The sequence below is a fragment of the Sus scrofa genome, chromosome 15 (assembly GCF_054392235.1).
Source record: "Sus scrofa isolate SSC_HxYL_T2T_F1_AM1 chromosome 15, Sscrofa_HxYL_maternal_Yorkshire_Landrace_v2.0, whole genome shotgun sequence".
NCBI lineage: Eukaryota > Metazoa > Chordata > Mammalia > Artiodactyla > Suidae > Sus > Sus scrofa.
The window spans coordinates 33,323,783-33,348,510 of NC_139397.1; the positions used below are offsets into that span (position 1 = coordinate 33,323,783).

Here is a 24,728-nt window from a genome sequence, read left to right on the forward strand (position 1 = left end):
TTGTTTTTCTATTTCTGTAAAAAATTACTGTAATCTTGATAATAATTGCGTTAAATCTATCAATATTTTAGATTGTATGAGCATTTTAATGGTATTAATTGCTCCAATCCATGAACACAAGATATCTTTCTATTTATTTGTGTCATCTTCAGTTTCTTTCATAAGTGTCTTACAGTTTTCATTGCAGAGATTTTTCACCTCTTGGTTAGATTTATTCCTAAGCATTTTACTGATTTTGATGCTATTGTAAATTGGACTGTTTTCCTTATCTCTTTTTTAGATAATTAGTTGTTATTGTATAGAAACGCTATTGATTTCTCTATGTTGATTTTGAGTCCTGCAACTTTATTCAATTCATGATTATATCTAACAGTTTTTTGATGAAGTTTTTTAGGTTTTCTATAAATAATATCATCTGCAAATAGAGACAGTTATACTTTTTCCTTTCTGATTTTATGGCTTTTATTTATTTTTATTTTTTTCTTGAAATCTCCAACTGGAACTTTCGGTATCATGAAGAATGGGAGTGGTGAAAGTGGGCATCCTTGTCTTGTACCTGATCTTAGAGGAGAAGTTTTCAACTTTTCACTATTTAGTATGATGTTAGCTGTGAGCTTATCATATATGGCCTTTATCATGTTGGAGTATATATTCCTTCTATACACAATTTGTTGAGTTTTTATAATGAATGAATGCTGAATTTTTGTCAAATGACTTTTTCTGCATTTATTGAGATGATCATAGGATTTTTCATTGTCATAATTTATCGCACTTGCTGATTTGCATATGTTGAACCATCCTTGCATCTAAGGGGTGATTCCCAATTGATTTTGGTGTATGATCCTTTTACTGAGCTGTTGAAATCAGTTTACAAGGACTTTGTTCAGAATTTTTACATGTGTCTTCATCAGGGATATTGGCCTGTAGTTCACTTTTCTTAGTATTCTTATCTGGTTTTGGAATCAGAGTGATGCTGGCCTCGTAAGATGTAATTTGGAGTATTCATTCCTCTTCAACTTTTTGGAAAAGTTTGAGAATTTTTGGCATCAAATTTTCTTAAATCTTTGGTTACCAGTGAACTATTAGGTCCTTTCCATTTCTCTGCTGTGAACATTATGGTTACTGAGTCAGTCACCTAACTCATTCTTGGTCTGTTCAGATTTTTTGATTCTCCATGATTTAGGTTTTTTTTGCTTCTAGGAATTTCTCAGTTTTTTTCCCAGTTTCTCCAATTTGTTGGCATATAGTTGTTCAGAGTAGTCTCTTCTGATCCTTTGCATGTCTGTGGTATCAGTTATAAGGTCTCCTCTTTCATTTATAATTTTATTCATTTGAGTCCTCTCTCTTTTTTCTCTGGGTTAGACCAAAGGTTTGTCAGTTTTTATTATCTTTTCAAAAACCAGCTCTTTTATTTTGTTAATCCTTTCTATTGTTTTTTTTTTCACTACAGTAGTGTTTTTTTTTAATTTATTTTTTATTGTTATTTCCCCAGACACACTTTTTTTTCCCACTGTACAGCATGGGGACCCAGTTACACATACATGTATACATTCTTTTTTCTACCATTGCTGTGCTGTGCTGTAAGTATCTAGACATAGTTCTCAATGCTACACATCAGGATCTCATTGTAAATCCATTTCAAGAGCAATAATTTGCATCCTTTAACCCTAAGCTCCAATCCCTCCCACTCCCTCCCCCTCCCCCGGGCAACCACAAATCTATTCTTCAAGTCCATGATTTTCTTTTCTGTGGAAAGGTTCATTTGTGCTGGATATTAGATACCAGATATGAGTGATATCATCTGGTATTTGTCTTTCTCTTTCTGACTTACTTCACTCAGTATGAGAGTCTCTAGTTCCATCCATGTTGCTGCAAATGGTATTATTTCATTCTTTTTTATGGCTGAGTAGTATTCCATTGTGTATATATACCACATCTTCCTAATCCAATCATCTGTTAATGGACGTTTGGGTTGTTTCCATGTCTTGGCTATTGTAAATAGAGCTGCAAGGAACATGCGGGTGTATGTGTCTTTTTCAAGGAAAGTTTTGTCTGGATATATGCCCAAGAGTGGGATCACTGGGTCATATGGTAGTTCTATGTATAGATTTCTAAGGTACCTCTATACTGTTCTCCAGAGTGGTTGTACCAGCTTACATTCCCACCAACAGTGCAGGACGGTTCCCTTTTCTCCACAACCCCTCCAGCACTTGTTATTTGTGGACTTATTAATGATGGCCATTCTGACTGGTATGAGGTGATATCTCATGGTAGTTTTGATTTGCGTTTCTCTAATAATCAGTGATGTTGAGCATTTTTTCATGTGCTTATTGGCTATCTGTATATCTTCCTTGGAGAAATGTCTCTTCAGGTCTTTTGCCCATTTTTCCATTGGGTTTCTATTGTTTTTAATTGTGCTTGTTTCTCCTCTGATTTTTATTATTTCCTCCCTTCTGCTACACTTGGGCCTCATTTCCTTCTCCTTTTGATCTCTTCTTTGATCTATTGGTTGTTCAGGCTTTTTTTTTTAAGTCCATGCATTTGTGAATTATCCTGTTTTTCTCCTGTTATTGATTTATAGTTTCACGTCACTATGTTTAGAAAAGATATGAGTTCAATGTTATTAAATTAACTAAGACTTGTTTTATTTCCTAACATATACTCTATCCTAGAAATTGTTCTGTGTGCACTTGAGAAGAATGTATATTTTTGTGTTGTTTAATGGAATGTTCTGTGTGTGTCTGTTAGGTGTATTTGATTTATAGTGTTTTCACATCCACTGTTTCCTTATGGGTTCTTTGCTAGAGATCTATCCATTGTTGAGAGTAGAGTATTAAAGTCTCCAGCTATTACTGTACTGCTGTTTATTTCTCCTTTTACTTCTGTTAGTGTTTGCTTCAGATATATCAATGTTCCAATGTTGGGTGCATAAGTATTTACAATTGCTACATATTCTTGATGGATTGGACGCTTTATCATTATACTATAACCTTATTAGTCTCTTCTGAGCATTTGTAGTTTAAAGTCTATTTTGTCTGACACAAATATAGCTAACCTTGCTTTCTGCTGGTTATCATTTGTTTGAAATATCTTTTCCTATCCCTATACTCTCAGTCTGTATGTATATTTAAAGCTAAAGTGAGCTTTTAAGCTGAATATTGTTGGATTTTTAAAAAATTCCATTCAGCCATTTTATGTCTTTGTATTGGAGAATTTATTCCATTTACATTTAAAATAATTATTTGAGGAGGACCTTCCATATACCACAGGTGTGGCCATAAAAAGAAAAAAAAAAGAAAAAAAAAACAGTAACTATTGGTATATGACGACTTACTTTTGCCATTTTGTTCATTGTTTGATGATTGTGTTATAAATCTTTGATTCCTTGCTCTTTTATCTTAATGATTTATTTTGTGACTTGATGACATTTTGCAGCAGAATGCTTTGTTTATCACAATCTTTTGTGTAAGTACTACAGGTTTTTCCTTTGTAGTTATCATTGAGACTTAAAATATCTTCTATTTATAACATCCTATTTTAAGTTGATTACAACTTAACTTCAATAGCATACATCAACCCTACACATTTTATGTTATTTTATATTATTATCACATTTTATATTATTGTTATAATTTATAGATCTCTATGCTTTGTATCCAGTAATAAATTATTGTGGTTACAGTTATTTTTAATATTTTTTCTTTAAAGTTTTAAGCTAGAGTTGTAGGTAAACTACACGACATCACTACGAAATTAGAAAATCCAGCCTTGTCCGTATATTTACTGTTACCAGTAAGTTTTATGCCTACATTCATGTATTTTTATGATGTTAATTAACATAATTATATTCCCTCCAGAAGAACATCTCATAGCATTTCTTATAAGGTAGGTCTAATGGTGATATTATCAGCTTTTGTTTGTTTGGGAAAGTCTTTATCTCCCCTTCCTTTCTGGTATTCTTGGTTGTGCATTTGAATAAATGGTCACCTCCTGCAGGTTTTATAGATTTGTTCCAGCAGAAACAGTCCTTAACCATAATGCATATATTGTTTATATCATTTCTCTTGAGTGTGTCCCCTAAACTCCAAAGGTTTTTATATCTTTTTCTTTTTTTTCTTTTCTTTTTTTTTTCTCAGATGACTGCATAATTTCAAATGACTTATAATTCATTAATTTATTCTACTTGGTCAAGTCTGCTGTTGAAGTTCCCTATTGAATTCTTCAGTTCACTCAGTGTATTCTTAAACTCTCAGATATCTGGGGTTTTTTGGATGGTTTCTGTTTCCTTGTTGAACCTCTCATTTTGTTTATGCATTATTTTCCTAATTTCGTTTAGTTGTGTGTTCTTGTAGTTTACTAGACTTCCTTAAGAGAATTATTCAGAAGCTTTTTTTTTCCCAGACCGTTCATAGACCTCCATTTCTATAGAGTCAGTTATTAGAGTTTTATTTTATCTTATTTTTTGATGACATCATGTTTATCTGATTCTTTCTGATCTTAGATTCTTTGTATTGGTATCTGTGCATTTGAGAAAGCAGATTCCTCTTCTAGACTTTACAGATTCACTTGGGGAGAAGGAGCACTTCACCTGTCAGCTCAGCTTGAGGTTCTGATGGTTCTGGTAGCATCCTTTGACCAGTGGGGCTTGTTATCAGGGTCTCTATTTTAGTGAGACCACTGCCTGAGCTCTGAGTTGGGGTTCCCTGGATGGGAATAGCTGGCTAGGACTGCTGGCTTGGTTCTTTGCTCAAGTGCAATTGTAGAATGGGCTCCATAGTTGTTTGCATTCACAGGCAGGCTTCCTAGTTGGGAACCATACTCAGTAATGAGCAGGCCTATAAATTTGTTTCCCTGTCATAGAACAGCTGGCAAGGCTCACTGTCTGGGGACCAAGGTCAGGCAAAACTGTCCATTGAGCTCTCTGGTCAGGCAGTGCCACTGGATGGGTTCTCTGCTCAGTTGCCCCTGTAAGTGTAACTATAGGGTGGGCTATTCAGTCTCCCAGGTGTTCTGGTTATGCTTCCTCATCAGGCAAGACTGAGGGCTTTGTTCAGCAGTAGGTAATGCTAAGAGCTTGTTTCCCTACCCGGGTGGTGCAGAAGAGGAGGCTCCAAGGCCATCACAGCTTGTTATTTGGAGATCAAATCAGGCAGAACTATGTATCAAATACTCCAGCCAGAGGAGATCACCTGCTTGGCTGCTTGGCTCTGCAGATGGGCAAAGCCACTGGCTGGGACTTCTTACCTCACTGCAAGGAGAAACTTGGTCTGCCCAGGTCCAACTGCTGGTTATTGTAAGCCCTGCCCCCTTCTCTACCTCAGTGTGATCTCCAGTGTCAAACCCCACAGCTTCCCTGTGACTCCTCTGGTCCAAGACCCAAGTGAGCCTCCCTGGGGATGACCTGCAATGCTGGGAAGGTGGACTCCACTTTGGGCTTTTTTTCCCACTGGAGAATCTATAGGCCTTTGAGGTCTCTCAGTGTGGCACTGCACCATCCTGTGGGAGGGGCGATGGGATCAAAGTCTAGCATTTTCTCTTACTCTTCTATTGAGGTCCTTCTTGGTCTCCATGGTCCAGAGGTCAGCTTCCACCTTACCTCCATGCTAAGATTTTCACGGTGATGTCTTGCCTATGTTGGTGTTGCTAGCTGGTGTTCTTGTGAGGAGAACTGAATTCAGGAATGACCATGTCACCATCTTGATGACATTGCCCTTAAGAGAGATGCTTCTAACCACAATAAGATTGTAATCTCCTTTGTTTGAACACCATGACTTTTCTTGTCCACTTGTTCGTATTTTTTCTATCAATCTCCTTTACCTAGGTGCCCCATTCATATTTTTAATCCTTTTGCTTACTTCTGAAAAGCAATGATTCTTAGGCACTTACATTCTTTGCTACCTTAGAATTTGCCAGTACATAATGAACACATCCTTGCAGAACTACCCAGGACAGAACAATCAAAAAGTCAGCCCAAAACCATCTCCTTGATGGTATTTGGCCTTTCAGATAAATTTGAAAATGCCAACCATATTAAACATTTTTAAATATATGTATTTTGCTTTTTTATTTTCATTATTATTATCATTATCATTATTATTTTGCTTTTTAGCGCCACACCTGCAGCATATGGAAGTTCCCAGGCTAGGAGTCGAATTGCAACTATGCCACAGCCACAGCAATGTGGGATGCAAGACATGTCTGTGACCTACACCACAGCTGATGGTAACGCCGGATCCCTAAGCCACAAAGTGACGCCAGGCATTGAACCCCGCATCCTCATGGGTACTAGCCGGATTCCCTTCTGCTGAGCCAAACAGGAACTCCTATTTTGCTTTTTAAAAGCTCTCCATATCTGCCTTTTGGGTACTTTCAAGATATGTACAGTTAAGTAAGATGAAAGAAGAAATCATCAGTAAGACAATATAATAATATAGAAAGCAATATGAGAGGAGAAGGCAGTGAGTGAAAGAGGGATGAGGTGTAGGATAGTACTTTGTGTCCTGAATTCTGGCAGGGAAGCCTTTTATTCTGACTGATGGGTACCTCTCTTGAGCCACAAGCCTCAAAAGAGTCAAGAGAAGAGGCAAGAAAATCCCCACAAGTTTAGAGCAGCTGCCTGGCTCCCTACACTGATAGGACATGTGTTTGCCTTATGAAATCCTAAAGCTGATTAGCTCTGCCCTTAAGCTGCTTGTGTGCTGACCTCAGAGCCAGCCCCCAGCCCTGCCCTGCAGACCTGTGCTCTAATTCAGAAATACCAGCAGAACAACAGGAGAAGCAGTACAGTGATGCTTCAGGGACACTGAGGAATGCCAGGGCCCAGATGGAGGACACACCAGCAGTGATCTGTCATCCTGCGTGATCAGAGGACCATGCTGGCTTCATTACGGACATCTGTCAGACATGAAAACACATAGAGAACGTGCAGCAGGGATTCTCTTTTATACACTGAGCCCTGGAAAGGACATGAACTTGTCTGAGCTTCAGAAAGTGGCCTGAGAGACAAGGAACACTGTAAAGATCACACAAGCCCTGCCGGGCAGGGCTTGCAATGATGAGATGCCCCTCAAGAGGTTGGTTTGGGATCAAATAAAAGCAGCAGAGAAAATGAGAAAGAATCTTCGGGGTTATGGCAAGATGTGCTTTTCTCCTCTTCCTAATGCATCCAAGGCCCTCTATAGACTTGCTTTACCCTCAACAACCTCATTTTTCTCTTTTCCCTGACACAAATTCTTTACCCCAGTCGAGCAGAAATACTCTCACTCCATGGTGCATGACATAGGTTTTCCTTCAGCCATTCCATTTTGTATGTCATTCCTCTGTTCAAAAGGCTACTCCACCCACCCTCTTTCCACCCACTGCCTCTCCTTTATTCACTTAACCAGTTTGGAGCACCAAAAGTTTATTAGTGCTGGGGATTCAGTGGTTAAATGCATTTCCTCAACAGTTGTGGTCTGCAAGGGCCATGGAGAACAGAGTGATATGGTGGGGGCATAGGAGAGGCTATGGGGTGGGGCAGGGTAGGGGGTGGGGCTAATTCTGTTGGTTGAGGGGCCTGGGAAAGCCTCAGAGGAACTAACACTCCATGCCCATCTAGACAAACAAATGGGAGCTTGTTAGGTGGACAGAGAAGAATATAAATGCCAGCCAGAAGGAAGAGCCTGTGCAAAGATATGAAGGCATCCTTCCAGTCCTGTTTCTGAGTCCATATGCTTTGGAAGTGGTCCTGGAATAACCACTCCCACCCCCCAATCTCCTACACACACACCTGACTCACCAGGTCCCAGCCAATATTGATATGTTACTTTGTAAGTACACTACAATGTTTTTTCTTACATACTTGTTCTTCATTCCCACATCAATTGGGGGTGTTTTCTGTTTTGTTTTTTTTTTTTTTAGGCAAGACCCAGACTTATTAATCCAGGCATCATGATGCACTTCCTCTCTGCACTGTTGTTGAGGGTACACGTGATATGTTATGAGGAAGTCAGTGTTGATCCCTTCCCTGTACTTGCTTGCTTTGGCTTCTATTTTCACAGGGATGAAGGACCTTCCCTTTTTGAACTCTGGATCTTTCCAGTGCATAATTTTTTTTTTCGCACTGTACAGCAAGGGGGTCAGGTTATCCTTACATGTATACATTACAATTACAGTTTTTCCCCCACCCTTTCTTCTGTTGCAACATGAGTATCTAGACATAGTTCTCAATGCTATTCAGCAGGATCTCCTTGTAAATCTATTCTAAGTTGTGCAGTGCATAATTTTTAACAAAACGAGCATCAGTAAATGTTGAGTGAATTAGTGATTAAGTGAACCTCTGGGCCCAATGGAAAGACTTGCCAACAGAGGAGGTAGAAGAAGATGATTTCTCAGAAGTGACCACATGAGGTATAAGAGAAGAAGGGAAAGAGAGCCATCCTTAGGTCACTGTTCACATGAGCTGAAGGAGGCAGACTTTCCAATATTATGTTTGGATAAGTCAGGATGACTAGGGAAGCTTATCTCTCCTGTTAAAAGAATTCCAGTCTTATTGTTTAGTTTTCACTTTAGTTTTGGGTCTGCCTCATGCCAGTGAGACATCAAATGTGATTTCCATCTTGGAACTGTTTGTTCTCTATAGATGTAGAAAATTGTAGAAATTACATAGATATCCCTGACTGAAATCCAGGCAAAATGATGAAGAAAACCAAAGCATATGATGCAAAAATAATTAAATGATTATTGCTGACATCATGTTTTTTTAATGTTAGTGGAGAAACAGCAACATAGTACAATTTGATAGTGCATTCATAGTATCGATTATTCTCAAATCAGTAAAATAAAGGTAAATATAAACTATTCTGTTAAAATTATTTATGAAGATTATTCCATGCTAATAAAATCACTATTCCTCTCCTAAAAAAAAAAATTACATAGATATGCCTTTGGCCAGGGACCGGTATTCCATATAGTTTCATGGATATGAGTTTTTAATTTCTCTCATTCTGACCCCCTACTCAAATTTTAATTTACTTAATGGAAAGCATCTGGCTTCTTTTTCTGTACATCTTCCTAAAACTAGATAGATACCAAATGTGTATTAATTGCTTTCAATAGCACATGGCTGTCTCTGCATAAACTATCCTGTCACCTGAAACAATGAAAAATCTGATGGTCTGAAAGGAACACCACAACTGAAATGCTTTAAGGGGCTGAGTGAGGGGAAGGAATAAGCAAAGGAAGCTGTGTACTCAGCTGCCAATTCCCTCCCCTGGTGGCCATATGGAAATGCTTGTTGGATGTTGCCATAGATTTAGGCATTTTTGTTTTGTTCTGTTTTTATATAATTATTTTTATTTTTTCCATTATAGCTGGTTTACAGTGTTCTGTCAATTTTCTACTATACAGCATGGTGACCCAGTTATACATACATGTATACATTCTTTTTTCTCACATTATCATGCTCCATCTTAAGTGACCAGACAGATTTAGACATTTTAAGAAACTGGAAATGCAGACTTTCATGTGCAGTCTCCCGACTTTTAAATGCTGGCACCTGAATCAATTATTTCATAACATGGAGGGAGTCAAATAGAACATCTGTGGTCCAGATTTGTCCTGCAACCTGTTTGTCTTTCCTTGCTCTAGTAATGGTGGGTTTTAATTTAAATCATGGTATAAGTACTCAGAATACCTGGGTACCAAGCTTTAATATCATATCATGGTATATCCAGCATGTGTTACCATATTCATCATTTCAACAAAAACTCATTGAGCATCAACTAATGTTACAGAATTTAACATGTAATAAAGAAACTGGTAATATGAACAAGCAGGTGTGCAGTAGAAAAGTAAATGAAACAGATATTTACCAGCAGAGGTCCTCTAAGGAAAGAGTGATGAACACTATCTGGGGTATCAGGGAAACCTCTTAAGAACCTATCTTCAACACAGAAACAGGCTCAGGGACATCGAAACCAGGCTTGTGGTTACCAAGGGGAAGCGGGGAAGAAATGGGATGGACTGGGAGTTTAGGGTTGGTGGATACAAACTATTACATTTAGAATGGATGATCAATGAGGTCCTACTGTACTGCAAAGGGAACTATATCCAGTCTCTCAGGATAGACCATGATGGAAGATACTATGAGAAAAGGAGTGTTTATATATATGTAAATGACTGGGTCACCAGGCTATACAGCAGAAATTGACTGAACACTGTAAATCAACTTTACCCTAGTAAAAAATAAATTTAGTTAATTAAAAAAAGTGGCGGTGACAGAATGGTGATTATCAAAAAGATAACAAATAACAAGTGTTGGTGAGGATGTGGAGGAAAGCGAAACCTCATACACTGTTGGTAGGAATGTAAATTGGCACAGCCACTGTGGAAAGTATAGAAGTTTCTCAAAAAAATTAAAAATGGAACTACCATATTGAAAAGCAAAGAGGTGAGGACAGCTAAACCGGACCTTGAAACATACATAGGAGTTTGTAGGATAATAAACAGTTTGTGGACTAAATTCAAGGCTAAGTTTAGTACTGGGATTTATATTTAGATTAATTTCAGGGCTCTAAAATTATAAAATTGTCTTAATGAAATCTGGTCTTTTTTGGCCTTCCCAGTCCTTTCCAGCAATATCAGGTTAGCTCACTGAGCTCTGTAAGAAAACAAAAACCTCTAAGGAGTGCCATGCGAGTAGAATTCTCTGCCACTGTGACCTTCAACAGCCATTCTTCCTAGCTTTTTATCTGAATAGAATCTAGTTAAGCTAAATTAAGAAAACTGATGAAAAATAAGGAGCCCTCTAAGTCTAAGGTTTAAGAATTTTAACATTAAATGAAGGTTTTAAACCTGAACATAAATCAACATTCCATTGAAAGAGACTAAGGGATGGTAATGTAAATCCAGAAAGTGTACCTTTAACATGTAGCATTCAGGCTATATATATTTTTTCATATTTCAGACACATAGGAAAATCTGATAATTCTGGATTTAATGAATTTCATGCAGTCAGTGTTTATCATAGTAACCTTAAAAGCTCCCCCAGTAAAAATTCTTATTAAGCATTACATTTCCATGAATTTTGGATAAATGTAAGGATTTGGAAATGCAAGAGACAGGGAGTACTGAGAAAGCATGGTGATGTTTGCCTGGGGATTTGATCATGCAGATTGGAGCATTCGTTTCTCAGTGCTCAAAGTCAGGGAATGTCCATTGCTATCCATGAATGTCACACCAGGGAAATTTTATTCCTGGCACGAAACAATGAAGTAACCCAAACTCTGACATGAAAGATCAGTGTTTCCAGGAGTGAAAGTAATTTGGCTTTGTTCTGTCACCTCTCCTACCACGGGGGTGTACTCGACTGAGACCTCCCAAACATAGTCGAAAGCCACATTCTAGAACAGGGTAGTGATTTGCAATCTGCCACAGCTCTCCAGGAGGCTGGGAACAAGCCATTAACCTAATCAGCCTTTGGTGACAATGCACTTCATTGAAATCCTGGCTGCCTGGGTCAGTGAAGGGAGGGAGGATGAGGTATATACCAAGGAGACAAATAGAGGTTCTGAAATCTCTCAGCGGAGCCAACCTAGAACAGGCTGAGCCTCAGGCCAACCTAGAGAAGGAGAGAACTTCAGGAAGGCATGAAGCTCAGTGCAGCTTGGGATTGCCAAACACAAGAGATAATTTACAGTGGCCTTCAGCTATGCCTGGTCGGCTGGGGTGGCTCAGAAATATGTTAGGACTGGGCTCACAGTAGCTTCCAAACTAATCAGGAAGATGAAGATAAGTATTCCCAGAGCAAGATGCTCTCATATCCTGGTGTACTGGCCTGTAGCTTGTGTACCCAGCTTAAGAGCAGTAAGGACCAGCTTCAAGGGCTCAAAGACATCCCCTATCCCACCTACAGACCCAGGTCAAACTTTAAAACACTCTGATGGAAATATTTGGACAGGTGGGGTGGTAGGGCACTGTTGTGTGTTGGGAAACCAGGGCAATGTCACTGAGTCTCTTGTTTATAAAACCATCTTCATTCAGTCAAGTCGCAGTGGCCTTTTCTGCCCTTAAAGCAGCTGGTGTCCCTCATCTGGGTCATTTTCTATTGAACACTGTCAGCCTCATGTGTCAAAAACGAGAACTAAAAAGATTCTTGATTTTTCTGCAAAATCTGGAAGAAGTCAGACCCTTCCCCTGCACAGAGGCCCCCTGGAATGAATGAAGTGGATGTGTTGAAAGGAATGAATGGAATGCCTGGATGTCACAGACCTTGTTCTGAAGACGAGGTCACTGCTGAATCATTGATGACCCGAGACCAGCCACACAGACATGTCACTACTGCCTCCACTCCAGCCATACACTGTGGTTGGTAAACCCCTGCCTCATCATACCTCACAGGTCAGAGGGTAGAAGGACCAGGAGAATGCTTACCTGTTAAGCTGCACTAAGTCAAAGGAGCAGGTACAGAGAAGTCACCCACGCACTTCTGTCATTTTAGGCTCTGCTGTGTGGAGGCTGCAAGGTGTTTTCTACAATTGGCTGAGGAGAAGGCCAGGCCCGCTCAAAACCAAGGTTTTCCAAATAACTAGTGACATTAATAAGGTTTGACATTGCTTATTAGCAGACAGGTGTCATTTCACCAAATCCTTCTTCTTAGGAATATTACTGTTTTACAAACAGGAAAATAAGATTCCCAGAGTCATCTTCTTTTTCCCCATTTTTAAAAGTTGTATTAAAGTATGGGTGATTTACAAGGTTGTGATAATTTCTGCTGTACAACAAAGTGGTTAAGTTATACATATACACATATCCATTCTTTTTCAGCTTCATTCCCCACGTAGATCAGCACAATATTGAGTAGAGTTCCCTGTGCTGTGTAGAGGGTCCCTGTTGATCATCATTCCATACACCTTAGTGTCCATATGCCAATCGCAAACACCCAGTCCCCTCCGCCACCTGTCCCCTTTGGTAACCATAAGTTTTTCAAATTCATTGAGTCTGTTTCTGTTCTGCAAATAAGTTTATCTGTATCATTTTTATCAGATTCCTCATATAAGTGACATCATATGATGTGTGTCTTTCTCTGTCTGACTTACTTCACTCATGTGATCATCTCTAGGCTAAAGAGAAGGAGGCTTCCTCTTCTCCAGGTTCTTCTCCTCATCCAAAGCTTCTGGCCCAAGATACCCACTGCCGTCACACCTTCATTTCTAGTTCCTGCCTTGGTTGCTCCCCTTGGCCTGCATACAAAAAAGCTTTTGCAATAGCGTTCAGCAAATCAACCAATTAAGAGGCACTTAAGAGTCTGTTTGGACTTGTCAATGTGCTACACTTCGGGCAAATGGAGTTAAATACATTTGGGTGGTGTCCTGATCATCTGAGTTATAGACAACACCATGACGGGCATAAGTGATATTTTCCAAAATAAGGGCAGTGAATCTAATAACCTATTAACATGATCAAATCATTTTCCCTGGAACCATGTTTCTGCCAAGAAGTAATAGAGTCAAAATATTCTATCTCAACCTTCAAAATCATGCAATCTACCTGCCTTGTTATCTAATGCTTGGATTGATTCACGCCTGGTGCAAGGTCACACAGTCTGTGTAGAACAGAGAGGACCCAGGAGTCCTGATTCCCAGTACTCTGCCTTTTCCACTGTGCCATGCATAACATGTTTGAATTTTACCTGAATTAACGAAGAGGAAGTGCTGTCAGCCTAATGGGCAGCTTTGGGAAGTGGTTTTAGATGAAGTGGGCTGACTAGAAACCCCTAACTCCAAGGAGGCATGATGGAGGAGACCGGAGAGGGGGAAGGGAGGAGAAATTACTGTGTGGAGGAGCAGAAAGATGACAAATACTAAGCTTCAAGCTGTCTTGGTTTTAAGTCCCAATACCACCAGTTTGCTTGGTTGGGTGATAATGGGCAGGTTCTTGAAATTCCTCGAACCTTAATTTCCATCAGAACAAATAAAGTAATGAAAGGTGTCTAAAATGCCTGGTACCCTGACTGTCACATAAAGAAGCTGAGCAGATGCTGTGCTTCTTTACTGTCTCTTGCTATGATGTAAGTGACCTGCATCTGGGTGGCAGGGAAACAGAGAGGGTACCAAAAGTGATTTGTTTGTTCAGCAAGAATATTTTTGAGAAACTGATCAGAGGGAAGGAGGTTTTAGGCCCCAAACTTACTGTATTAAATCTATTTCTCTTCACTATTAACTTTTTTGATTGTTTTGCAGTTTTCCTGGGATTTGTATTTCTGGGGATTGTCTGCAGATATTTAGCTCTAAGTAGATCCTTACAGGCTTTTAGTTCAGTGACTCAGAGTGAATGTTTAAGCAAGAATGCGTATGAGGTGTTATGGCATTGGATGCAATGGAAATATTCAGAATTAAGCTGTCTATCTCATCTGCTGGCTAACTTTAAAGGGAAAGAGGGTAGTGGCTGGATCATAGAATCTTTGAGATTCTGAGCAAGGCAATAGGTTTTCTCCACACATACAGAGAAAAATTTTCTTATAACCTCAAGATGTGCAGGGACCATGTGAAGCCTATTACATCCTTAAATAAGAAATGAATCCTAAGTTAAGATTGAATCCTTGATGATGGCCTGCATCATAACCTACCTTCTACCTTTATTTATTCATTTCATGTTGGACACTTTCTATTTTGTATTCCTCTTAACTTCGGAGTGTTTTGAAACCCTTCTCAAGTATGTTAGACCCCTAAATGTCCACCTTTAAAAATTCAAAGCACAAGTCCCCCCAAAAGAGATAATTGTTTTCAGTTTTCCCTTTTGGTGATTGCATTCCTTTCCTGCATGGGTAAATATTGAATGGGAGGGGATAATAGATAAAGGATCATGTCATAGGAATCATATTGCACAATAGGTCTATTTCAAGGCATTTCTAATGTGAAGAAAATCGGAATTTCAAAACCAAATGTGCTGTGCATTTTCTGATAAGTGAGGCATACAGATGTTTTCCAACAAGCCTTGCTCATATTTCATTGTTAGTTTTGATGTTATTCAAGGCAAGCACTGAGATCCTTGAATTAATGTACAGATCTCATAATAATATGAGTGCAAAATGCATTACCATTGATGTTGTAGCAGAATTTGCCATAAAAATGGGGAGAGCCAAAATGAAAGAGATAATCCGCAAGCTGACGCCTCTGATGCAAAATTATCTTCTCATTACAATGGTATGTCCATTACAAAAGAAAGGAAAAATAACTCACCGCATTAATTCCACATCAAAATGGAACATTTGGGGTGTTCCATATGCCCTTTGTACAGCTGGGTGGATTACCACTATTGATTGTTCACTAAGCTTCCAGAATGTTTATTTTAGTCCTAAGCTAAATTCTGCTTCTGTTTTCTGACCAGATTTTGAAACTCTGTTAAGATCCACATAGCAGTGTTCATTTGTGACTCCTCAAAGCAGTTTTCTGGTATATCTTAGTCCTTACCCTAGTTAAGTGGAGCCGTTAAACCCATTCCACCAGTGGCTATGACCTATTTCTAAAGAATATTTACTGTATCTATTCATCCACCCCAGAAAATTCCCTTGTTCCCTTTCCCAGTCCATTACCCAGAACCTCCAGCCCCAGGCCACTGCTGATCTGTTTTCTGTCACTATGGATTAGTTTTGCCTTTTTAAGAGTTTAATATGAGTGGAACCATATGATGTATACACTTTTGTGTCTGGCTTATTTTATTTAGCCTGTGTTTGATATTCATCCGTGTAGTTTTTTGTATCAGAAGCTCTTCAATGAGGACATGATTTTTTTTTTTTATTTGTGATGAGACGTGTCATAAGTACTTCCTCAAACATTTGTGGGAATGTTTAGTAAGTTAATGACCAGCTTTTTGGTAGTAGATGTATTGGGTGTCAGTTAATAGTTAAAAATGTTCCCAGGACTTGTGCAGTGTTGCCAAAAGGGAAGCTATGTATATATCTTGAGCTAGATTCTAAGGAAAATAGATAAGTACATGAAAAAGCTAGAACAAGAATTTTGGAGTTAAATACATCCAGATTTCAATTCAGTCTTTACTATTCATTAATATTATGACCTCGGGCAAGTAATTTCATCACTAAAGTTCTGAAATCTCCTCTATGAAAGAACAAAAACCCAATATTTACCTCTTGGTTATAATGTGTGTATGTTTTAAAGTGAATTACCCTATGTAAAGCATGTAGTACAATGCATTAAACTGCACATAATAGCTATTTAATTATATCACTTCTGTATTATTTTTTGCCCCATTGTTTTACACATCCTTGCTTCTCTCACAGTGTTTAATGCACTTTGGGGGACTAATAACTTTCCATTGGCTTTCACTCTCAAGAGTTTTGATAATTACCTTCAGCCACTTTGGATACACTTGTTTATTGTTACCGTATAAATATGGCCCATTTCCTACTTTTGAAATAGGAAACCAACTGTACTGGCATGGCGTGAAAATTTGCACAGTTTATACACGATCATAAAATACTACCTAAAGCATTCCATAGAATACAAAAGTGGATGAAGGCTGCGTGTAGAAGCATGTACAATCTGTCAGAGGGGAACAGTTAAGCCACCATTATTCTTCTTTTGTTAGAAATTGTAATGATCATTCTAGAAGCCAATCCAATTCTGCCACTTTCTGAGTGTTACAATGTGTGACTTTAGACAAGTCACTTAAATGCTTTAGGTCTTAGCAGGCAAAATAAGAGCTTTTTCAAGGAGCCAGGAGTCCTTTCTATTCTATTTGGGTTTGTGCTGAGAAAAGGGGATCCTGTCAGGGGTCCAGGTAGGGAAGAAACTCACTGAATGCTGAGTCAGCATAAAATAATATAAGAAAGTGGAGTTGTCCTTTGCACACCTAGGTTTGAATCACTTTTCTGAAACTATCTCTAAATGCATTATATTAATTTAAATGCTTATGACTAGAAAGTAATGTCTTTCCTTCAGCAGAAAAGAAATTTTGAAAATCTTTTGAAAATTTTGAAAGCTAATATATTCAACATTTGGAAAATGTAATTGGGAAAAGATTCCATTCATAATATTAATAAAAAATATGAACTACCTAGCAATAAACCTAGTAAGATGTATGTAAGATCTAAATGACCAAAACAGAAAATTTTAATAAGAACTCAAGAGATGAATAAGTGGAAATATACTGTATATCCATGAGATGAGGAAAGTCAGTGTTACAGAAATATTCATTCTTCCAGAGCCAATATAAAATTAAATGCATTTTCAATCAAAATTCAACAGAATCTTTTATGAGACTTGTCAAGCTGATTATAAAATATATTTGGGGAGTTAAAAATGTTCTCTCTTGTCTATGGACAAGACAGCTTTAAAAATAAAGAACTGCACAGAAGTATGGGGTGGAAGAATTTTCCTATAATTCTTTAAAACATGCTTGAAACTTGTAGTAATTTGAAAAGGATAAGTTTGAACTAGGAACAGAGGAATCGATTGGTTGGAAGTCCAAAAACAGATCTATTTTTAAATATGAATTTATTTTATGAGGAAAGTGGCAGTGGAGAATAATGAACTATGCATAAATGGTCAGGGGACATTTGGCAATACATTTGAAAATCACCATCATCATCATCAGAGCCCTACCTTGTCTTAAAGAAATATACATTTTATCCAGATTGGAGTTCCCAGTGTGGCTTAGTGTTAAGGACCTGACATTGTCTCTGTGAGGGTACAGGTTCATTCCCTATTCTGGCTCAGGGGGTTATGGATCCAGCATTGCTGCAAGCTGAGGCATAGGTTACACATGCATCTAGGATCTGGTATTTCCATGGCTGTTGTATAGGCTGCAGCTGCAGCACTGATTCGACTCCTGGCCCCAAACGTCCATATACCACAGGTGTGGCCATAAAAATAAATAAATAAATAAATAAATAAATAAATTTTATACAGATTAATGTCTTAAGTGCACAAACAATACATGCTTAAGAAAATACAGAGGCTATTATTTTTTATCTTAATGTATTAGACACTTTCTCAAATAAGGCATAATACCAAGATATCATAAAGAAAAGGACTATTAAATTTGGTCTACTTCAACATTTCTGATTTTTTTGTGGACCAAGTATGCCATAAACATAAGTAAGTATCAGACTTGGAGAAAGCACTTTAACATCTGTAACAATAATGGGATGTAATCTAAAGTATATAAATCATTCCTGTGAATTAGAGTTATGAAATTGTTATGAGTAAGGAAAAATGGAGAGGGGAGAGAAAGAGTGGAAATAGGCAATTAACAGGATAGGAAACACAAATAGGTGATAAATTTATGAAAAGATGCCCACCTCACTACTAATCAGAAATTAAAATCCACGATACCTATTTTTCACCAGCACATTCTGGAATAAACAAAATTGTAGTGGTATTAAATGCTGTCAAAGATAGAGAGACTTTGCTACATGCAGAATAGTGTTATTTCAAGGAACAGATGTGATAGCCGTTCTGTAATGCATGTAAAGAAGTGTTTAAAAACACGTATAAAAATTTTTGTAAGAGTGCTATTGCTTGCTCCATTGAGAACAGTGTGATTCCACTGATTGGATAGGATGGCCATTTCGTAATGCATAGAGAAAAGTGTTTAAAAAATGGTGGAGAAAAATAATTTCGTGCACTGTTGTTGAAAATACAAGCCTCATAATTGGTGAGATTGTAAATAAGTATACTAATTCTTATGTGGCAATTTAGTAGTAAAAACATCTACCCTTTGGCTAACCAGAAACCCTCACTCATGTGGGTTTCTGGTGGTGGTGACATGTAAAATGTCATACAATGTTTTCAATAGCAAATTAGTAGAAACAAACTAAATGCCTACCAAAAAAAATGTACTATCCCAATGATATTACCCAGTAGTTTAAGATGATCAAGTTAACTATATTTACTCAACTAGAAATATCTCTAAAGTATATTAAGTAAAAAAAAAAAAATGAATTTGTAAAACTACAAATAACATCATAGTGTTTATATGAAACACATACATAATAATGTATCATATATGGAACATAGTCTGGAAAAATACATGCCCTACAGATAACAGAGGCTACCTTGAAGAAATGGAATAGGAGGAGGGATAGTCAAGTGACACTTTATATTTCTTATAGAGTTTGAATTCTTGAGTGGGAAATTATTCATATATTACTTACAGAGTTGAAATGCATTCTTTAAAATCAAAGTAAATTAAGATAATATCAATGGTAGGAGAAAATTACAGTTTGAAAATGATTTATAGACTTAGACTTGCAATATATACAGGCAAGTACACATAGACATTTATAAAAATAGACTTCTGAGAACACGTAATATATGTGTTTTGTATGAACTCTTGAAGCAGAAAGCTCATATTGCAAGGGAAATTGTTAGTCTGGATTTTAAAATGCCAAGCTATATTCAGTAAAACCTTGCAGTGGGAAGTAGTAGGGACGGAGAAGAGTAAAAGTGTCCCAGAGATCTCATGGAAGGGGAGAGTAGGAAGAGAAAAGGGGAGTGAAAGTCTTTAGGACTTAATTTACAAGGTCAGGGAAATGCAAAGTTAGAAGAAATGTCCTGTCTCAGTGGGGAAAATAGCTGGTATCATGTTTTCTCAATATGCGAGAGGTCTGTGTATTATTTAGGGCAAAAGAACACAAGAACTTTTAAGGTAACAAAGGGAAGAATAAGAAACTATAGCACCTTAAACCAATAAAAATATTGAATCAGTAAGCGATGAAAGAACAAAATGAGAAATATAAAGTAAGACAAAAGGAGTAAAATTAAGTATATCAACACTGCAATGTATACAGATGGGAAGGGAAATAGGATCAGGCAGTAGTCAAAAGCCCAGTCTGAATTTATCAGATTGAATTAGGTAATAACACCTCATAGTAAACAGTTTATTAAAAAACAAACTTATAATGGGAAAAATAAATGAATGGATAATACTTGAACAATGCAGAGATGAAGAAAATAGGTATGGAGAAATTAGAATAGATAAAGTGAAATTTAAGGGCAAAAGATTTAAAGAGATCAGAGAGAAATTAAACAAGTATAAGTCATGAATAAAAATTTAATATTAACAAAGTTATATGCAACAAATAACACAGCAGTTATACAGCAAAAACTTGAATGCAAGGAAAACATAAATAAGTGACTTCAGAGCACAAAGACATGAGTTCTTTCAGAAATGGGCAGTTTTGATAGACAAATAATAGGTAGGACATAAAGAAACAATGAATTATCTTAATGTAATAGCTATATACAAACTTTACATCATTTCAATAAGGAATATCCATTATTTTCATGTGTCTATGGAGCATTTGGAAAAATCAATTATGCCTTAGCCATAGAGAAAACCTTAATGAAATAAAAGAGTATGGATTTTACAGGCCAATTCTCTGATAATAATCTAATAAAATTACAAATAAATAATAAAAATGTGATAAAAACACATTGCTACTTGGATATTATAACATATTCTAGACAATCCTTGGATCAAAGAGGATAGCAAAGGTGGTATTAGAAACCATCTATGAAGCTGTATGAAGAAATATATTTTTTAATAAAATCTATGAAACATTGCAAAAGCAAACATTCTATAGAAAAAATAGAGATTTGATAACATTAAATGTCTTTAGTATTAGAAAATAAAGATAAATAGTAAAGAGACTTCATCTTCATTTTAAGAAATTACAAAAGGACAACAAAATAAAACAAAGAAAATTACAAAGAGAAAATAACTAACAAGAGAAGCTGAAGTTAACAAATAGAAGGTTTGTATATGTGTATATTAGTGTATGAATATTTCCAAAATAATTTTTAATTATAGTAAAACAGTTAAACTTCTCATTTGACCAAATGAAAAAAGAGGAGAGCTGAACTATATTTGAATAAGAAAAAACATAGTCACAGGTATAACAGAGAATAAAAGTTTATAAGAAAATAATCATCAAGCCTGTAGCAACGAATTTGAAATAAATTACTGTCTAGAAAAATATAAACTGGAAAAGTGAAGAGTATAGAAGAAATTGGAAAGATAATTAAAGATCTACTATTGACAAAGTTCCCAAGAACAGATGGGCTTATAGCTGAGCTTTATCTAACCTTTAAAAAAGCATGTAATACCAACATTACCCAAATCACTTCAGAGTACATGTAAGATGAAATCATCACTTTAATACCAAAATCATATAAAAAGAGTACACATATGGAAATTATAGACAAAATTTGTAAATTTAAATGCATACATTTGAAAGAAAATATTAAGAAACATACTCAAGAAATGTCTTTTACAATACGCTATAATAAAATGAGGTGATTCCAGAAATGCCAAGGTGGTTCAACATCAGAAAATATGTCAACATAGGGAAGTTCCCGTCATGGTTCCGTGGTTAGCAAACCCAGCTAGCATCCATGAAGACGTGGGTTTGATCCCTGGCCTCACTCAGTGAGTTAAGGATCATGCGTTGCCCTGAGCTTTGGGGTAGGTCGCAGACATGGCTCAGATCCCGAAGTGCTGTGGCTGTGGCATAGGCCAGCAGCCTCTGATTGGACCCCTAGCCTGGGAACCTCCATATACAGGGGATGAGGTCCTAAAAAAACAAAAAGACCAAAAAAGAAAAAAAGAAAATATGTCAACATAATGTAGAATAATCACTTCAACAAATTAAAGTGGAAAAACCTTATGACGAAGATAAAATATACTGAAAATGTACTTGAAAAACCTCATTACCCAATCCCAATAAAAATTCTAAGTAAAATGGAGTAGATGAAATAAATTAAATAGAATAGAACATATAACAATCTCTTTTTTTGTCTTTTTGTCTTTTTAAGGCTGCACTGCGGCATATGGAGGTTCTCAGGCTAGGGGCTCAATTAGAGCTGTAGCCGCTGGCCTACGCCACGGCCACAGCAAGTCTGCTTCTGAGCCACATCTGCGACCTACACCACAGGTCACAGCAACGCTGAATCCGTAACCCACTGAGCAAGGCCAGGGATCGAACCTGCATCCCCAATGATCCTGGTCAAGTTCGTTAACCAGTGACCCACAATGAGAACTCCCAATTTTTAAAGCATATGTATGTATTCTGGCAAACCACAAAAAAGAAAAAAAACCATTTAAATTAAAATCTAGAAATAAACAATAATGCTGATATCACCATTATTAACCTGTATTGTATTAGAGGTTCCAGTGAATTTCAGAAAGACATGAAAATGAAATGTCAGGTATAAATTTTGGAAAAGTAGAATTACAACTGTCTCTTTTACTCATTTTGTAGCTCCAACTTAGAAATCATCTCTAATTTTTGAAAAACTAGTGTAAAATAGTAAACTTGTTCAACTGAAGGTAAATATAATAAAAATTAATAGCTTTTATCTATTCTTGCAGTAAAGCATCTGGAAGTGAAAACAGGAAATGAATCCCTTTCATAGTCAGGACTAAAACCATAATATAGTCAGGAATAAATTTTAAAAGAAATGTACTGAACTGTGTGATAAAATGAACCCCCCCCAAAAAAAATCCCTGAAAATGAATTAATTTTTTCAATTCAGTTTTGGAGAAATAAATGCCTGGAAAGAGAAAATTTAAGAAAAAGGTAAAAAGAAAATTCTGGAGAATTTATTGTACCAGTTATCAGAACATCATGTAAAAGTACTATATTTAAAATCAATATGATATTGTCATAGAAATAGACAAACAGAGCAGGGGAACAAAGTATAAAATTTAAGAATAGATCTTAGTAAATATGAAAATCTAACATGATAAATTCAACATCTCAATTCTACAGAAAAGGAGTGGATTACTTAAAAGATTATGCTGATATTGCTAGCTAGCTATCTGGTTAAAAAGTATATAGAAAAAAGGTATAACTGGTTATCTTTTCTTACACATCAAAATTCAAGATATATTAATGATTGAAATTTAAAGAAAATGATATATGTTACAAAATAATATGGGATACCACATATATAATCAAGTAAAGAAAACCCAGAAACTATAAAAAAATAACATATTTGATTCTATAAATTTTTTTGGGGGGGTCTTTTCTAGGGCCACATCCATGGCATATGGAGGTTCCCAGGCTGGGGGTCTAACCAGAGCTGTAGTTGCTGGCCTATGCCAGAGCCACAGCAATGTGGGATCCGAGCCCCATCTGCAACCCACACCACAGCTCACAGCCACGCTGGATCCTTAACCCCCTGAGCAAGGCCAGGGATTGAACATGCAACCTCATGGTTTCTAGTTGGATTTGTCAACCACTGAGCCACAATGGGAACTCCAATTCTATGAAGATTTTTTATGTGGTTAAAGTACCATTAATAAAATCAAAACCACTCTGAGGTACTACCTTACACCAGCCAAAATGGCCATTACCCAAAGTCTACAAACAATAAGTGCTAGAGAGGGTGTGGAGAAAAAGGAACCCTATTACACTGTTGGTGGGATTGTACATTGGTGCAACCACTATGGAAAGCAGTGTGGAGATTCCTCAGAAAACTAAACACAGAACTACCATTTGATCCAGCAATCCCACTCCTGGGCATCTACCCAGAGAAAACCACGACTTGCAAAGACACATGTACCCCAGTGTTCATTGCAGCACTATTTACAATAGCCAAAATATGGAAACAACCTAAATGTCCATCGACAGAGGACTGGATCAAGAAGATGTGGTACATATACACAATGGAATATTACTCAGCCATTAAAAAGAATGAAATACCAGCATTTTTAGCAACATGGATGGACCTAGAAACTATCATGCCAAGTGAAGTCAGCCATACAATGAGACACCAACATCAAATACTTTCACTGATATGTGGAATCTGAAAAAAGGACAGACGGAACTTCTTTGCAGAACAGATGCTGACTCAGAGACATTGAAAAACTTATGGTCTCCTGAGAGGGGTGGGGGGATGTGCTTGAGCTGTGGGATGGAAATCCTGTGAAATTAGATTGTTATGATCCTTATACAACTACAGATGTGATAAATTCATTTGAGTAATAAAAAAAAAAGTACCATTAATAAAGTCAGTAGACAAACATCATTAGATTTGCGGGGAAATGTCTGCAATGTAGAAGATAAATATCTATAATATACAAAGAGCTTTTATAAATTGAAATGAAGGGGACATATAAGATATTTGAAATTGAACCAAACAGTTGATTGAAGTGCAATTCCTAATGGTCAACAAACATTTCAAAAGATGCTTAAACTCAGTACTAAGGGAAATGAAAATTTAAGTAACAATTAGATATCTTTAATCCAATTATATTAGCAGCAATCGCAGAAGGAAACAATAATTTTTACTGTTATGGACACCATGGAGAGGGTACTTTCATGTATGTGCATCGTTAGACTTTTTGGAAAGCTAGCAAGCACTATCTACTAAAATTGAAAATACTTTTTTTTAGCCAGCAATCCTAATCCCAAGACTGTGACATAGAAATAAGGTATTAGTCCACAAGAGATGAGGAAACAAAACAGATGAGAGATTTCCATGAGTTTAGTGGAAGGAAAGCAAATGGAATAATAAGAACTGAATTAATGAAGTGAAAGAAGCAACTGCCTAAGTATTGGTGTTGGGCAAATAGCAAGGAAAAGCAACTCTCCCTGCAGAGCCCTTTAGGGATACCTCTGGGAGACGCTCAGGTGCCAGAAAGAGAAGGATTGGAAGTCTGTGTAGAGTATCTAGATCCCCAGATTTGCTTCCACCATCACCACTCTTACCCATATAGGATGA

The 24,728-nt window shown here is 37.0% G+C and overlaps 1 protein-coding gene and 1 long non-coding RNA gene across 11 annotated transcripts in view; both read left to right on the plus strand.

Annotated features, from left to right (window-relative positions):
* NCKAP5 (NCK associated protein 5) overlaps window positions 1-24,728 on the plus strand; it is a 1,198,715-nt gene that overhangs the window by 989,486 nt on the left and 184,501 nt on the right. The window lies entirely within an intron of this gene.
* On the plus strand, window positions 142-10,401 carry LOC146395784 (uncharacterized). Its single transcript, XR_014830600.1, has 2 exons — window positions 142-8,079; window positions 8,255-10,401. It is a non-coding gene; the product is annotated as an uncharacterized LOC146395784 (long non-coding RNA).